This window comes from Passer domesticus, chromosome 5 (genome assembly GCF_036417665.1).
Source record: "Passer domesticus isolate bPasDom1 chromosome 5, bPasDom1.hap1, whole genome shotgun sequence".
Taxonomy (NCBI): domain Eukaryota; kingdom Metazoa; phylum Chordata; class Aves; order Passeriformes; family Passeridae; genus Passer; species Passer domesticus.
In genome coordinates this window covers 15,354,162-15,371,457 of record NC_087478.1, presented here as the reverse complement: position 1 = coordinate 15,371,457, position 17,296 = coordinate 15,354,162, and the positions used below count along the sequence as shown (strand labels likewise).

The window sequence follows — 17,296 nt, the reverse complement described above, 5'->3', positions numbered from 1 at the left end:
GCCATTAAAAGCAGCATCAAGAAATAATTAAATTTCATCAAGAAATTTACTTTTTAAAAAAGTTTTTCTTTCTGTTAGCCTGGGTAAGATATGGCCATTTTTTATATGTTTGGTAAAAAGACAAGAAGGGGATTTTTCCCATGAGAAGTTCATGTTCTTCTCTTGTCATAATTATGACTTTGTATTTCATCTTTTCTCTCAATAGTCCCCTAAGATTCTGGGTATTCTCATAGTTTATTACATTCTGTTGTTTTCTGTTATTTCAAACAGTGAACTAAAACCCAAAGTATCTTCACAAGTTATTTAATCTTAGTTTTGTGCATTTAAATTGTAGCCAGAGAATTTCTGATCTGGTAATATAAATTTAGATTTGAATTTTAGGAAGATGAATTTAAGTCAAATTCCTTACCAAGCTCAAATTCTCCTTAAAATATACTTTTCCTTCAATGCCATGACCCACGGCCTTGTAACAACTTGTCTCTGCAGCCTTTGATATTAAATAACTTTGGACCTCATATATCCTCATAGTGCAATAGCATTTCTCCTATGCAGTTAAATTGCCAAAAGCCCCTGCAATACCTGACAAAACACAAAGCAGAAAACTAAAATAAAAACTAACATCTTGTAGGGGGGCTGCAAACATTTCTGCTTCCTTTGGAAACCAAAGAGAGCAGAAGTCTCTAAAAGACACCTCAGGAACCAAGTGTGTTACATAATCAGAGAATCATGGAATCCACTAGGTTAGAAAAGACCTCTGAGATCATCAAGTGCCCCTTACGTGTGAACAGCACCTTGTCTTCTGGACCCTGGCAGTGGGTGCCATGTCCAGTCTTAAACACCACCAGGGACAGTGATTCCACCACTTCCCTGGGCAGCCCATTTCTGTGAAGACCTTCTTCCAAACGTCCAACCTAAAGCTCCCCTAGTACACATAAGCCTCTGTCTTCTTGTCCTACTGCTAGTCACCTTGGAGAAGAGACCTGCTCTCACCTGGCTGCAGCCTCCTTTCAGGGCGTTATAGAGAGTAAGAAGGTCTCCCCTGAGCCTGCTCTTCTCCAGACTAAACACCCCCAGCTCCCTCAGCTGCTCTTCACAGGACTTGTGTTCCAAACCCTTCACCAGCTTTGTTGCCCTGCTCTGGACACACTCCATCATCTCAACATATTTCCTAAATTGAGACACCCAGAACTGGGCACGGCACTCAAGGTGCGGCCACTCCAATATCAAGTGCAGGGGAAGAATGACCTCCCTGTTCCTGTTGGCCACACTATTCCTGATACAGGCCAGGATGTCATTGGCCTTCTTGGCAATGTGGGCAGTGCACCCATGTGGCCATGAGTTGTAAATGTTTTAAAGGCAAGGGGTAGAAAAACCAAGTGTAAAAGTCATGTTTAAAATCTTGCAGCTCCAGAAAACAAATGTTTTATCACATTCTTCATGGTCTTCTTCAACAGTATAGAAATTCACATCAACTGGCCTCAGTCACAACCACAATGTATTTTTCAGGCACAATTAAAAATAACTTTGTCCTTTAGATTTTTTTAATAAAATTGAAGATATTTATAGAACTTTTATTTTTTACACTGGAAAAAAATGCATTCAAGTAGAAAATACTTGACAAGAAATTATTATTTGCACTATGCTGAATACAAGAGAGGAGATGTCTGTGTGTGGGATGCAAGTGAAGACAGTTATAAAAGGAGTGCTACAAATAGAAATAAAACCAGTGTAGTATCACAGAAGTAAAAGGTTACTGTCTCTTAATGGTGTGAAGGAACTGGGTTGACTAAGAAAATAAGCCTATAGGCAGAAGGAGAGAATGAAGAACAAGGGCAAAGCAAATGCCCTGGGCAGTGTGGCAGTTAGCCCAAAGGAAAGGTGTATACTGGTTCCTGTCTATCTGTCCACCTGCTGGATCCCACAGAAGAAACAAAGAACTTGTCATATGGATGTACAAGAGGTACTGTCTGAGGAGGGGAAGTACTCTTATTGTGAGTAACTTCTGTGACACTATAAAAGGACAAGACGCAGTATTGTAGAGCTGTGACAAGTCCTGCAGAATGTTCAACTGTTTGTTCAGAGACTTCAAGACGTCTCCTTGTCCTGTGTCCTCACAAGCAGCCGTAGCTGTCTGCTGTCTGATAATTTGTTCTGGGGAAGGGAGGCAAAGAGGTCTGTCTGTTCCAGAGTGCTAGTGCCATATCACACACCCAGTAGGGTGTGAGAGGCTGCAAGGACTGATTGATCTCTGGGCATATTTTGGGGTGCAGGCATGTGGGTGAAACGGCAGGGCTGGCCTTGACCTGGCAAGGCAGTGCACTGCCCCACTCATGTCACCTCCCTAGAGCTAGTATTCCTGCCTGGAAGTGGCTGCCAATCATGGATATACCAGAGGTCCACACCTGCACCTGGAGCCTCTAACTCAGCTTCTAATTGGCCAAATGACCAGAAGTTCCACCTGGGGGAAAAGGCCAGGTGGGCCATAAAGTATTTAAAGCTGAATACAAGGCTTTATATGTCTTACTCTTACCTCCTTTTGGACTTTCTATCATTTGAACACTGCTGGATCCTGGGAGTTTGTAGCTATATCTGTTCTTTTCTATATGATTTCTGTCTTTATTGCTTTTCCTTTCTTCTATTTTCCTCTTCTCAGAATTTTTGAGTAACTTAAAATCAAAAGGGCTTAGAGTTTGCTAAATTGAATGGGTTAAGTTAATGTTTTGTGGAAATATTTCATGTTGATTGCATGCTGCTCTAAATGTTTTTCCAAAGTTCTCCAATTTACTAAAGGTGCCAGTAAACTCTTTTTGATTGTTTTGACCTCTTAAGAATATCTTGTTCATATTTCTCTTGTGTGTTTAACTCGGAGTATATGAGCAACCAAAAGCCCTTTAAAAAGCCTTGTTGAGTGAGTTGTTTGGGGCCTCACCCATGGAAGGAGCTTACACATTTCCACAAATGTGTTGCAAAATTCAAACAAGAAAAGTAAATGAATGACAGCTGCAGTAAATACCACACAATGCAAACTGCACTATTCTTGAATAGAAACTGTGGAAAATGCAAAATGCTGAAAGCTAGGAAATTCAAAGTTAGCATGCTCAGCCTATCCTTAAGTTACTTTCTGCTTAAATAATCACAGTATCATTACCACTAGGAGTAGCCGTGGGCAAATTCAATCAATCAAAGTCACAGAAAAGCTTTGAAACAATCTAATCAGTCCAAGGCTTCCACTGTAACATTTCCACTACAGGCTTCAAATGTAAATTATTTCCTTTCTATAAAGTAATATTCACTCCTGCTTTCGTCTTATAGAGCCTAAGGGGGAGGACAAAGAAAAAAAACTGTATTATTTGAAATACAGGCTAATAAAGTATGTGGCTCTAACATCTTGACAGCCTAAGTCACATTATAGGCAGAGAAGAGAGGGAATACAAAAGAGATGAAAATGTATAGCAGACTTACCTGGGATATGTACGTTATGGAATAACTGGAGTAAAGTTAAAGAAAATAGAAATCCAGTTTCTGTTAGAGGTGGCTGGTGAATTGAAATAATATTTCTCTAGAGTGGGCTTTTTTTTAAAAATATTTTTAATTTGCAATTTATGCATCCTTGTTTCTTAGCTGAAATTCAGTTTCTAAGCAATAGCTATGAAAATTGGAGTGTTACGAGAAAAGCCAAATTTAGATATTTTTACTCAAAAACATATTTAAATACATTACTGTGTTTCCTCATAAAAATGTAAATCTTGTTAAGAAATTTGAGTGATCACATAAAATGAAAAAAAAAATTGCTTTGGGGAGATGTGGATTTGAGCCCAGCACGTTGGTCTGCTGAATAAGAATGAAGGACAGAATCACCATTTTGTTTGTAGCAAAGACAATTTAAAGCTTTGTTGAGGATCTAATTATCACTATACTTGATCTCCCTGAACGAAAAAACAAAAAAACAAAACAAAACAAAAAAAACCAAACAAACAAAAAAACCAGATTAAGTTTATATGAGTCTGATAAATTGACCCTGAAGACAACAGGCAGAGTATAGAGGGCTAGTTAATCTAGAGTGGTTTACTTTGCTGTCTGTCTCCAAGATGATTCTTCCCTGAAAACACTGACCTCTCAACTTAGCCTTCTCAAAAGCTTTCCTTGAACTTTAACTTTTCTTATGACACAAAGTAGTTTTTGCTAGACTGGTAGCAATGTGACTGTGTTAACCATATTTCCTACTCCTAAAGTGTTTTTCTCCAATAGCCATTAACTCACCTATTTGTAATTAAAATAATGAGAACCAGTTCACCATCAAATAACATTTCATGGTGTTTAAAATTAAGATGAAATCTAGGAATTGAGAGACAGAGAACAACTGAGTGAGAAAAGCAAGAGATTAGAGAAAATGTGTCAAATAGAGATAAACAAATGTCTATGTTTCAAACAATTGGAGGAGGTTTTTTGCTGTCTGAAAAAAAAAATGATATAAACAAGAAAGACAGATGGCAAAATAGAAGTTTTTATGAGTTCTGTTTCCCTTTTTTTTTCCTGTGAACATTGCTAGATAGGTACCAGAATTATGAATTAAAAATTCATTAACACAGGAAAATGTGTTTTACATTGGCCAGGAGTCACATCCAGAACTGCTGCATATCAGATGTTAAATCACAAAGAAATGTACACATCAGTAGCTGCAAAAAGCTATTTTCTGTTGTATGTGAGTGTGCACTTGCATTCACATCCAAATCAGAACTGCCAAACTTAAATCGAGCCTGAGTCCAAGCTTGAGAGAAGGTTCAGGTCTTAGAGGGAAAGGACTCAGTTCCACTTGTCAGTTTAGCCATTATGAGATGGACCTAGATGTAGTGTACTTTTCCAGTTGCTGGGAAATCCTACTACAGCTCTTGAAATTCACTTTTCCTTGGATAAGGCAAATCAGACAGGTGTTCTTGGTCACAGTGCCCACTTTCTTCATAGCAGTGGTGCTGGTGCTCTTGAAAACCACTTATGTGGCAGGCCATTCACAATCAGGCTTGGATATGCAGCTGGGTCTCAAAGCAAGGTGGGATTATGCCCACTGGGCATTTGAGGAGCTCTTTGCTTCTCAGCAACTCAATATGTCTTTGGTTAGTGCAAATCTTATTAGGTGCTGCAGTTCTGGACGTATCAAAGAAGTTGCACTGCCAGTAACAAGGGGAACTTTGAAGGCAGCTGTAGCAGCTTGTAGGGAGATGTATGTTCAGTGGAATTGTGAAGAAAGTGACTGGTTTGTTTTATGCTTTCAGAATAAAATGAAACTAAAGTAACCATCTTGAACAGTTTCAGACATGTTGTCCAATCTGCCACCACCTATTCCTCATGCCTTCACAGGAATGTCCCCACAACATTTCTCACTTGACAGCCAAGTGAGAAATTGAGTCCCATGAAGAAAGACCACACTCCAAAGACTGGAAGGATTTGTTACAGAGCTTATTAAAGGATGGAATACACTGAAGCAGTTATAATATGCAGGTTATACTGTTTATGAGTGCACAGATGCAGGATGACAAGCATAGCCAGACTTTTGTTTTATCAATTGAATGGATTATTTTTAATTAATCAGCTCTTACCTCTGTGTTAAATGTTATTATTTTCTCAGGGAGAAAAAATATGATGCCACAATATGATGAACGTTGCTCAGGTAGCTTTTTTTTTTCCATCTTACTGCACAAAAAATTGTAAAATTAAGTATCTCATTTTGTTAGGGGTTTGATCTTATTTTCCTTTTTAATGTATTTTACCAATTATTCTTGAACACATCTTGTTAGAGCACTGTCAGAAAGCATACTTTTTTCATGGTGTGGATGCTTGTTGTGGTGGTACGTTTGTGTGGTCAAGATAAACACATTTCAGTCTGGCTATGCACCAGTAAAAAGAGAAAATTATAGAGAGAAAAGTAGGCAGTGCAAGTGTTTTGAAATAGGAATATTAGAAAGTTTTAGTTGCAGATCTTCAAGTTAAAAAATATTGGCAAACACACACAAAAAAATTCCAAGTTTAAAGAAAGATAATTTTATCAAAGAGTATGTTGTTCTGTGGAATGCAGGATACCTGCCAGGACAGTAAATATAAAACCACAAATTACTCTTATCAGGATACAGAATTTTCAGGCACAGCTAACAGCTAGGAAGGTAAGAAGTCTTTTCTCTTCTGGCTTTCCTCCTTCCAGTGTGGTTTCCAGTGAAGTGTCAGAGTTGTGCTACAGAATTTGTGAATCAAGAATCAGGTGGAAGATTTTATGGGTTGTGATCTGCTCTCTCTTTGCTACACAGAGTATAGACTTTCTATATTACATTTTTCTGATTTTCCTTGCTTTTGAGATCTACAGTTTTTCTGAGTCAGCTTTAAGTCTGCACCCACTTCTTTCCTGGGTTTTTTTCTTTTTAGGGGTGGGATTGCTTTCCATTACTGTGAGCCTATTTCAATTCTTCCTCTCTGTTTTCTACATTGCTTGTGTCCTTTCTCTATTTGTTTACTTGCAGGTCCTACTGATCTGAGGCTACAAGCATGGAGCAGAGCAGGTGAAAGACTACTATTATCTTCTCTTCTTTATCTGTATTACTTTATTAACTGTTAGATTATTAACTGCTATAATTAGGCAAGAGACAGTCATGTCCAGGAGACTGTGTTAAGTATATCAAATGCTTTCTTGTTAAAAGAAACCATCAAGTCCTTTGCTAATTCTTATAAATTTCTTGTCTGTCTTCACCACAGCTGTCACATTTTATAGATTATATCTAAGTGCCCCAGCCAGAACAAGATTTTAATCTATTTTACATATATTTTACATAATTTTACATAAAACTTCACTTTTACATATAATTTGCTATATCAGGTATAATCTCCTATGCCTTTAATTTTGTGCCCAAAGGCTTAATAAGTGAAAAAGATACCCCTTATGCCATTCATTATTCAGAATACCATTATGACACCCACTATTTGTAGTGGTGCTCTGTTGTGTAAGAGCTAAAATCAGCAAAATTATGCTTTCCTTGTCAGCAGTGCTTGACTGCTGGGCTAAAGTTTTCTTGAAATAGACCTCAATGGAATTCACTTGCTTTGCAGGTCAGGATAAAAGGGAGATTTACCACCATGTTGCAAATCTTGTTGTTGTGCATAATTACTTTCTTTTAATTTTATTTTAGTGTTAACATTTTATTTGAATAAAGCTTGTGTTCCAAGAAGAGAATGAGTGCCCTGATGTCTGAGTATTTAGGAAAAGTGTCACTGAAATCAACTCCTGGTCAGACAGGTTAGAACATAATGAGACTTCTGGCATTTGTTGTCCTCCTCTGCCCCATCTCTCTCAGGAGATGAAGTGCATAGATGCACACTAAGAATTACAAGATATAAATTATATCAGACAGCGGCTTTTGATTCATCTAAGTGACAATGAAGCTGCAAGGTGTTTAGATCAATGAAAACAATCAATTAAATGACAAAGATATCACAGATGGCCAGATCAATTAAGGGCAATCAATTAAATATCTAAGGGAACAGAGGTGGGATGGATAAATTAATAGTGCAAATAAATCAAATATTCAGGATGCTCGGGAAGAATATAACCTGAGAAGATAATCATGGGATAGGTGTCAGTGGGTGTTTGGAGTGATGACTGTGTGGAATCTGGTGCATTTGTGGGAGTGTGTTATGCTCCCTGCTCTATTCCATGGAGTTATTACTTCTACGTTTTTTGCTATGCTATCATTCAGCTCTTCTGCTAGTCTTAGATTTGTTGCTGTTGATTTTTGCCCTTGGTGAGGTTTTCTTGTGAGAACCTGCAGATCTGAAGAACTTTAATATCAGTGTGGAGACACCATGCGAATTTATAACAAATGTTACAATGAACATTTAACAAAAATAGATTTATTTTGTTTTAAGTTGCCTCTCATGTGAATCTAATTAATCATGTGGAATTGTCTGCTTGCACTGTAAATCTGCACACTGCCTTTGTTTCTGTGTAGAGGTGTGTTTATGTACAGAAAAATCTAAAGGATTTTGAATGATGTGAGATGTGTTGCCCCTCAGAAGTCACTCTTGCACATAATTCAGCTCATAATTCATCCTACTGGTGCAGAGGTCATAATTCTGCACAACCAACAATTTTAAATGGAGAAGCATGGCTTGATTTGTATTTTTTAAGAACTTGTATTCTTTCACAAATTTCATGTTGCTTTCTCAAACAAAATCCCACCAGCAGCGCTCCAAATGTAACTTTTGTGGCAGCCTGAGTTTATAATTTCAGTTTCACTCTGTTTTTCTTTAAATATCTGCAGCATTGTAACTTTCCATGGTAATGTTTATTCTTGAACAAAAGTGCTTGTACATTAAGATCCATTTATCTCCATCTGGTTTATATGATCCTCCTGATGCAGGGTGAAATTATTTGAGAGCCCAAATAAAGTGATTGGTGTGTTTCTAAATACCAGAATATTAAGAAGCGGGCAATAAGCATTGGCAGAAAAGAGCAACTTTTAAATGACTAGTGATCCCATGCCAGCAAATTCAAATAATCTGATGTCTACAAAGATGGACAGTGGAAACTGAAAAATAAGAACAGCATGACTTCTGGTGGTAAAATAATGGGAAGCTAAAGGGAATTTTTGTGAGAGTCAATGAGACTATTTGGGAAATTTTGTGTGCTACTTGCATTGGGATGGGGGAGGAAGTTGGATCTTCTTGTGCAGTTTCTAAGTAATCACTCCTCTGTGAATAAAATGCATCAGATTAAAAGTGTCATCATGGAACATTGATTACTGCAGTTTTCTCAGAAAAATTCAGGACTTAAAAAGGTGATGTTCCTTATTGTACCAAGAAGAGTGAAAGCAAATTAATTACATTCAGCCCTGTGGTCCTAGTCTCTGTCAGAGGGATATTTTTTATTATTTTTTATTTCCCATCCAAGTAGACAGGACCTTTCCAGATGTATTATACAATAGTATTTGAATACTTCAGTAAAAGATTAACCAATCGAGACAGAGCACTGACATATTGCCCTGCTGAATTTAAAAGTTCAGAAAAGTTAAAATTTGTGCTTGCTTTATCATTTCCTGTTACATTCTCTGAAGATATACTGCTATAAAACAGCTCCATACTTTTCTTCTAACTACCTATATCTACTATAAGAAATCTTTTCTGGAAAGTGTTAAAGATAATTGCTAAGATACAGTGATAAACTCTTGCAGTCCTGCTCTGTACTTGTCCAGTCTGACTTTTTGCCATTTATTTAACAGTAGTTATATAGCCTTGACATTTTCAAAGCTCTATACGAGCACAAACTAATTAATCTTTAGTTTGCCTTTGAGGTAGGTGAGTCAGTATTCTCTCTTTTTTCACAGATATTACAGTCAGAGCAGAGGAAGTACATGAGTAGCCTGAAGTCCTACAGAAAATTGGTGTCAAACCCAGCATTTTAACTTGGGCCCTTTTGGAAGAGAGGGTGCTTAACCCTGGAAGGCTTCTACTTTCCCAAGGCAGCTTTCCGTGTGCTGAGTTATATTTGCATTATTGGCTGAAATAACCAATCTGATCTCAGAGTGAAGTTCTGCAGCTGTTTTTCTACACTATCTGTCATGCACTTTTGAAGGGGCACCAAAGATAATAATTGTATGAAAGCTCTCTTCTGATACTCTGTTTCTGTGCTGGATGCTATCACTTGCTTTGGTACAGAATTCCAGCCAACATCTGCATTCTCCTCATTCCCTCTCCTCATAGTGGGGCATAAAGGAAGGCTCAATTCAGCAGCTGCTGCTTCTCTTATCATTATGTTGCAAACAATAAAGAAATTATGCTCATACTGGTTACTTTAATTCTACATATTCTTCTCTGCAGGCAAAGAAGCATATCCTCATTGTTAGAATGATGCATTAAATATTCTTAAATTACATGCAATATTTAAGAATGCATACCCATAAGATAACACCTGCTTTGTCTCATCCGTCTAAGTTTAAAATGAGGAGATGCTTTCTGACTCTGCCTCTGTCCAGTCTATTTTCATAATTACTGTACTGAAGAGAAGCCTCAGAGAATCTTCAAATAGTAGCAGTACTAGTAATATATACTAGTACTACTAACATTAGTAAATGAATGGATATTACTAGTACCACACATCTTTATTTAATAATAATTATGTACATTGTGTATTGCTACAAAATTATCTCAGGATTTTAATTTGAAAACAACAAAACTCAATTTGTAACTTACAGGTTCAGTCTCTTACATTTATGATAAGGCTGAATAGAAAAGCCTCAGTCCTATATTAGGTGTTCTCACTTTATTTTTGGCAAGGAGTATATATGTGTATTCTCACTTTATTTTTGGCAAGGAGTATATATGTGTATCTATAGATAAATATATTTCTACTTGGAAAACAGTGAGGACTACTCCATGACTTCCCTAGTGCTATTATGCCAAAAATTTAAACAAACTTTTTAGACACTTTGCAACAATGGCCAGGCACTCTACATTGTGCTAATTTATCTGGATGCCAACATAATGTCTGATTTTATTTCCTTACCTTTTTCTCTCTTTTATGTATCCTAGAACTGTTATACAGCCTGATATAGGCCCTTCAAACTAAGAAAGTCTTCCAAAATTCTGTCCTGTATTCATCATCAGAGATATCTCCTTAGGTCTTTAAAACACGTGATCCAAACTTATTTCAGCTGAAGAGGAAACATACTTCATCCAAATGATTTCAATAATACTTTAGGGCTTTGCAGTACTACACACAAGAAATTCTGGAATCAGAATATCGGTTGCTAAATGTAATTTCCATATGAGCAAACAGCATTCACATTTTCTAAATAAGTTTTTTAACTCAACAGTTGATACTTATCTATTTGACCAACAAAGTTAAGTGATAAACCAGTCTCTGACAGATGAGCAGACTCTTCCCATTGCTTTTAAGTCTCTGATTGTTTTTTTTTTATTTCGATTTTCATTGAAATCTCCTGCCAAAATGCACAGGGAATACAAAAATCATATACTTAATTCTTCATCTGAATTATCTTTTTAATGTAAGCAAGCTTCCATGGAAACTCTATTTCATTCTTATAGAAGTTAATGTTTCTTGATAATGAACTGTGAAATAAAAAGTGATTGGATACAATACATCAAGGAATAAAGACACAGTGCCTGTACTGCTCTCCAGCTCCCTAGGTGGAATATCTCTGAAGTCTAAGATAAGAAATGCTTTCAGCAGTTCCAAAATAAATAGTCTTTCTAGTCTGTACTCAAGGTCAAAATTCCCCTGTTCCTAGGTCTCTTTGTTAATTCTTATTTTTAGTAAGATTAAAATGTGTTGTCAACACATAATCTCGATACCTTTAAGGTAAATGAAGTCTTGTTTTCACTGTTTAGTGATTTTTTTTCTTCTTTCAAGATGATTACTGAAGTGCACAACAGCTAGATGTGAAGTTACAGTCCACTCACCAAGAATCTGTTCATTTTTTGTAAGCCAAGGAGTATTTTGCCTTGCCTAATATTTGGACTGAAAGTAATTCCTTCATTTTGGAAATATCAGCTGGCTCTGAGGGTGGGACTACAGAGCCATAAGTGAGACACTTCTGGGTTCATGAATAAACCATCCAAGAGGAAAAAATCTCTAAGAGAGAAGTGTCAGGGAGAGTAGCTTGCTGAAGGGCATAGTGGAATCTCAGAATTGTTTTAGGATACTGCTGGGGGTTTGATTTTTTTTATTCAGTTTTCAGTGGTGTTTGGGCTTTTTGTTTGGTGGCTGTGGGGTTTTCTTTTTGCAGCTTGCTACAGTTCCTGACCTGCTGGTTCATCACTGCTTGCAAAAACAGCTTTTTATTGGTCAGTTATTTGGCCCAGCAGTCATCCCCATCCCCACTCCAGCTTGGATCTGGAGCATGGAGACTGACTGAGAGGGACCCCCATATGGAGAGGGAAGACCTGCTTCTCACACCTGTAATCAACACTGTGTGGAAGAGGAAACTGAATTTGAATTTGTGTTTGCCATGTGAGTGACCTAGAAAAAAGGTTTTCTTCAGCCTTTATCACAAGACATGAACCAGAGAACATCAAATTTAATTACTAGAATGCCTCTAATTAGGCTAAAAAATTGGGTTTTCATCCAGAACAAAATATAACTATGTAACTCATTGTCAGGAATGCTGTAAAATGTGCCAGATTCAAAACAATTTCTTAAGATTAGTCAATCTATAGACATTACCTAATCTTAGGAAATCAATCTGAAGACTAAGACATTGGATTACCAATGCTCATTCTGTAAATTTAATTTCTTTCTCAAGTGCCTACTTTTGTCTCTCATCAGAAAGAGCATGTGGGATACAAGCCTCTATCTGCTTCCTATATACCTATTCTAGTCCCTACCACTGTGACTAATTAAGTGAAAAAATATGACTCAAGGAAGCAACAGAGTTATATCTAAATATACTTGTCTTATAAAGTTTGATTGAGATAAAATTGGCAGTGTGTCATACTGACTTTCATCCTTAAATTCTTGCTGTTTACTTTCTGTCATGAGTTGTCCAGCTCTAAAGTTGAGAAGTCCAGCATTCCTTTTGTCTGACAGTCTAGAATGAGTCAGAGTTTCAGAACAAAAGCAACTGGGGCTTTTAACAATCTTTGTAGTCAAATGCAAACGGGTTTTTGTTGACAAGCTCTTTTTAAAATAGAGATTCACTGGTGATGAGAACAAATTTTTGTTCTTTTGAAATGAGTTCTACTCCAAAATGTCTTGAGAATGAGTTCAGACAGGAAAGGTCAATATTTCTGCTACTCATAGGTTTGAAGATTGCTGCATTTCGCAGGTGCTTGGCTCATCTTTAGCCAGAACTGTTTTGTTTATTGTATCTGAATCTCATTTCCTCTTTCTGTTTCTGCTACTTTTTCTTCCCTTTGTAGGCATCCTTCCCAAAAACAGTCTCTGGCAGGCTACAGAGTTGTATCCTGTTGTGTTTTAATCCCAGCCAGCAACTAAGCCACACACAGACTCTCACTCACTTCCTGCTCCAGTGGGATGTGAGAGAGAATCAGAACTGTAAAAGTGAACAAACTTGTGGGTTGAGATAAATATAGGTTAATAGATAAACCAAAAGCCACTTGCATAAGCAAAGCAAACAGAGGAATTAACTCACCCTGTCCTGCAGGCAGACAAGGCTCCAGTGGGTGTAATGGTGCCCTGGGAAGACAAATGCCATCACTCCCAGAAAGAGCTTTGACTCTGTGTAAACACAGCTCAGCAATATTGAAAATATCTCTGCATTACCAATACTTTTTTCAGCACAAATCCAAAACATAACCCACACCAGCTACTGTGAAGAATATTATACACCAGACAAAACTAGCACAACTCTTTTGCTCTTCACTCAGATGTTAATGCTCTAACACAAATTATTTTTAAGGACCAGTGCTTAACAACATAGCCAGTCAGGAAAAGAAATAGTTGTGAAAGCAAAGATATAGTATCAATCTCCACAATACTTCTGCTATCCTAAGACCTCATATATTGCTTCCAAATAAAATCCAGAAAACAGGAACTGTTATTTACCATATTAACAAAGGAGGAGCAGGTGTTCATTCTGTTTTCCTAAAGATTAGAAATATTTTTTTATCATCTACTTGTTTTTATTTAGTTTAGAAACATCCTACTTTCCAGCCAATAAAAGTGAGAACCTTTCCATCCTCTTCTTATGTGGGATTATGCAAAACAGGTGTAGTGCTGGGAATCTGTTTAACAGTGGTTTGTTTCCAACATTTTCTGGGAATTTTTTTATAATGAAGATTTAAGTTATTCCAAATTTTAAAATTACAAAACTTTCCAAGGGATGAAGTAAGTCAGTCTCTGAGCTCTCTTATTGCCATTAAAGAGGTGAGAAAGAGTGATAAGGTGGATTTCATCCAACACTGTCAGAATGCTTACACAAAAGCAAGGCTTCTTTCAACAAAATGTTTGGTGGCTGTTGTTAAATATCTAATTTCCCCTTTTCATTTACACCCCTGATATATCTTCATATATACCTGTGCTGCTGAGTTTATAGATCTATATTAAGCATAGGTTTGACATTTTCACCCAGGCTGATATATTGATAATGACCTTTATTTGGGTACAGTTATATAAAAGAACAGTTATGCATACTGGTATACTGGAAAAAACATGGGTGTGAGAGTAACACTGATAAAAGCAGGGTTTTTTTTCTTTTAACATTATTATTAGCATTATAATATTTGTGCTAATATTCATAAGTCCTTATATTTACACATAGACTGAACTTGAGCTGCATATAGTTTGATAAAATTTTCTCTTTCTTTTTCTTAAATTTTTATGTTCTGTGTACAGACTATAAATGTCTTGTCCAAGGACCAATCACTTCAAAGACTTTAAATGTCTACTGTAGGACAGCTGTACTGTATCTTACCTCTTCGTGATGCTCATCACTGTGCTGTTACAAACTGATGGAAAGGCAAGGCCAACAAAACTGCTTCCACATGTTCCAGTACTGTCTTGGAGTTGTCCTTTATAACTTGTTCTAAAGACTATATTTCTAGCAATTTACCTACACTGTTCTCATGTACATTTGTGGAAAAATTTGAAGTCTTTGTAAAGTCATGTCATGTTACTGTGCTGTGGGAGATTTTTAAGATGACTCTGGCTTCACAGTGAGGATATTTATCTTCTTGGTAATGATAGATAACATTATTTCTATATAGAATATATATCTATATATTTATATTTCTAGATTGTCTCAAATTACTCTTTCAGAGTTTTGTCTGTTCAATGTTGAACTGTAAGAAGCTTCTAAATTCTCTGTTCAAGTACTGATTTTGTTGAGAAGGGACATAGAAGATAAATTATTCTCTTCTCCAGTACTTTTTATGGAAGATGGGAGAAAAGGAATATAAAACTAACCACACCAGGTTGGTAGTTTGGACCAAAGCTATTCCTATACCAGTTTTCTGTCTGGTGTAGTGAAAGCAAGCAGATACCCAGGAAAGACTATAGAAACAGGGCACAAAACTTTAATATGTTTTCTATATATTCTCCTAACCGGTAATCATTCATAGACTGGGATCTTTAACAGTGGAGTGTGGCTTTCCTTTACCTTTACTGTCTCAGAGTAGTTACCTAAAAAAAAAGTCAAAAAGGAACCTGAAACAAAAGGAACTTTAGTGAAGTAGAGATTATAGCATTTGTTTTAGGGTCTGAAGAAATGTATCATGAAAATTTTTATCAAAATACTCTTGGCTATCCTTGTATCTCTTCCTTTTTTTTCTTGTATCATCGTATTTATTATCAGGTTCACAGGGTTTCTGGAGAAAAAGGAGCTAACATCTTGTTCAGCAGAAGAAAATACTATAAACACTGAATGTTTCCCTTCTATTCTTTAACTGACTCAAGGATTGCTTCAACACTTTTGAAGCATGGTCAAGCACATTGTCATAGCAGTTTTAAAATGAGTAGAGGAAAACAATAGTCAGAGAAATAAAACTACAGCAATACCTAATGACATGTCTTAATGTTTACAACCATACAGCCATACTATATAATACAAATACAAACTTTTATTTCATAGACATTCCATGGAATTTTCCTTTTGAAATGTTCTAATACCTTCTTTCTTGACTTGAAGGCGATGAAAGTGAATGTCTTTAACAAGGGGAAAGCAGAAATAAGTAAGATTAAAATCAATCTGTCTTCATTCATATAATCTGTTAAAAGAGCATTTCTTGCTTATTAAAGGAAGTGAAAATAAAACTTTCTAACATGTAAAAGAAATATATATGTTCAAAATGTCTAAATTTAAAGAAAGCACTACTGTAAGGCTCTCAAAAATTTAACTCAGAATAGAACATCATAGCTCAAAAGAATTGAAGATGTTCATGTTACCAAATCATTACAGAAAATTAAGGAGGAAAATTCTGAAACTTGATGGGATGTGCTTCTGAATATTTAGAAGTTCCTGAATCACTGGAAGAAGCTCACTATTGTGGTGATTTCTAGACATGGAAGATTCCTTCAGAGTATCCATGCTGTGTTCCATCACCACAGCAATTTGGTGTCTTTTCATTTTCTGACACCAGAGCACTATTAATTGTGTACCAAATTATTCAATTACTTGATCGAATAACAGATTTATTTATATTGGAAAAGACTTCTGAGATCATTGAGTCCAATCTTTGATCACCATTTTTTAATTAGACCATGGCACTAATTTTGATGTCCAGCTGTTTCTTGAACACCTCTATGGTTGGTGACTCCACCACCTCCCTGGGAAGTCTTATCCAGTGTTTAACAACACTCTATATTAAGAAATTCCTCCCGTTGTATATCCTGAACCTTCCCTACACTGCATCAAGGCTATGTTGTCTCATCTTGTCACGAGCTGCTTGGGAGAAGAGACTACCTGGCTACAACCTTCTTTCAGGTGGTTGTAAAGGACCATAAAGTCCTCTGAGCCTCCTCTGAGCCTCTTTTTCTCCACATTAAACACCCCCAGCTCCCTCAGCTGCTCCTCACAAGACCTGTGCTCCAGAGCTTTTACCTGTTTCACTGCCCCTCTCTAGACAAGCTCCAGCCAATGTCCTCCTTGAAGTGGAGGGCCCAGGGCCTTGCAAACCACAGTGAAGTTACTTGCAAAGTAAGGCAATGTTTACATTGATAAAGTGCTTTTTCAACTCAATTCTCAGTCATTCATTGAAATGTATGTCATAATAAACATTAATTATTCTTGCTCACACATAAATACCTACAATAGTTTGTTCGAAGGAGTACCTATTAGGGCTCTAAAGCACATAGAAGTGCTCCTCATTCTGTGTCCGGAGCTTTCCATGGCTTCCAAAGATAAGAAGGAAGGACTACTGAACAGACACAATTGCACTATTCATACGGACGGCCAGTTTGGAGAGCTGGAACACATTGTCCATGGTTAAACACTCCCAAAATATATGATATCAGCATCAGATATCTTATTTCCATCCTATCCTCCCTCTACCTGGATAAATAAGGTACTATAATGGAGGAATGTCTTTTTTGTTTTCTCAGCTTTGTCTTTGAGTGAGTAATATAAGTAAAGCACATAGATGCTTATTATGCCAGCTCCCCATCTGTGAAACTGAGAAAATATTCTTCTTTCTAAAGTGACTTTAAAATAGGCTACAAAGATATAAACCCATAATATTCTGGGTGTTTTTTAACAGTTCTGCTTTGAAAATGTTTTGGAATACCACAGTAATTGATCCCTTAGAAATTTCCCAGATCAATTAAAGTAGCTTAAAAACCTTAAGA

The 17,296-nt window shown here is 36.7% G+C and overlaps 1 long non-coding RNA gene across 1 annotated transcript; it reads left to right on the top strand.

Moving 5' to 3' along the window:
- Window positions 1-1,768: 1,768 nt before the first annotated feature.
- On the top strand, window positions 1,769-9,696 carry LOC135301250 (uncharacterized). The gene is made up of 5 exons (XR_010362984.1): window positions 1,769-2,172; window positions 2,346-2,475; window positions 5,624-5,665; window positions 6,507-6,545; window positions 9,363-9,696. It is a non-coding gene; the product is annotated as an uncharacterized LOC135301250 (long non-coding RNA).
- Window positions 9,697-17,296: the final 7,600 nt, after the last annotated feature.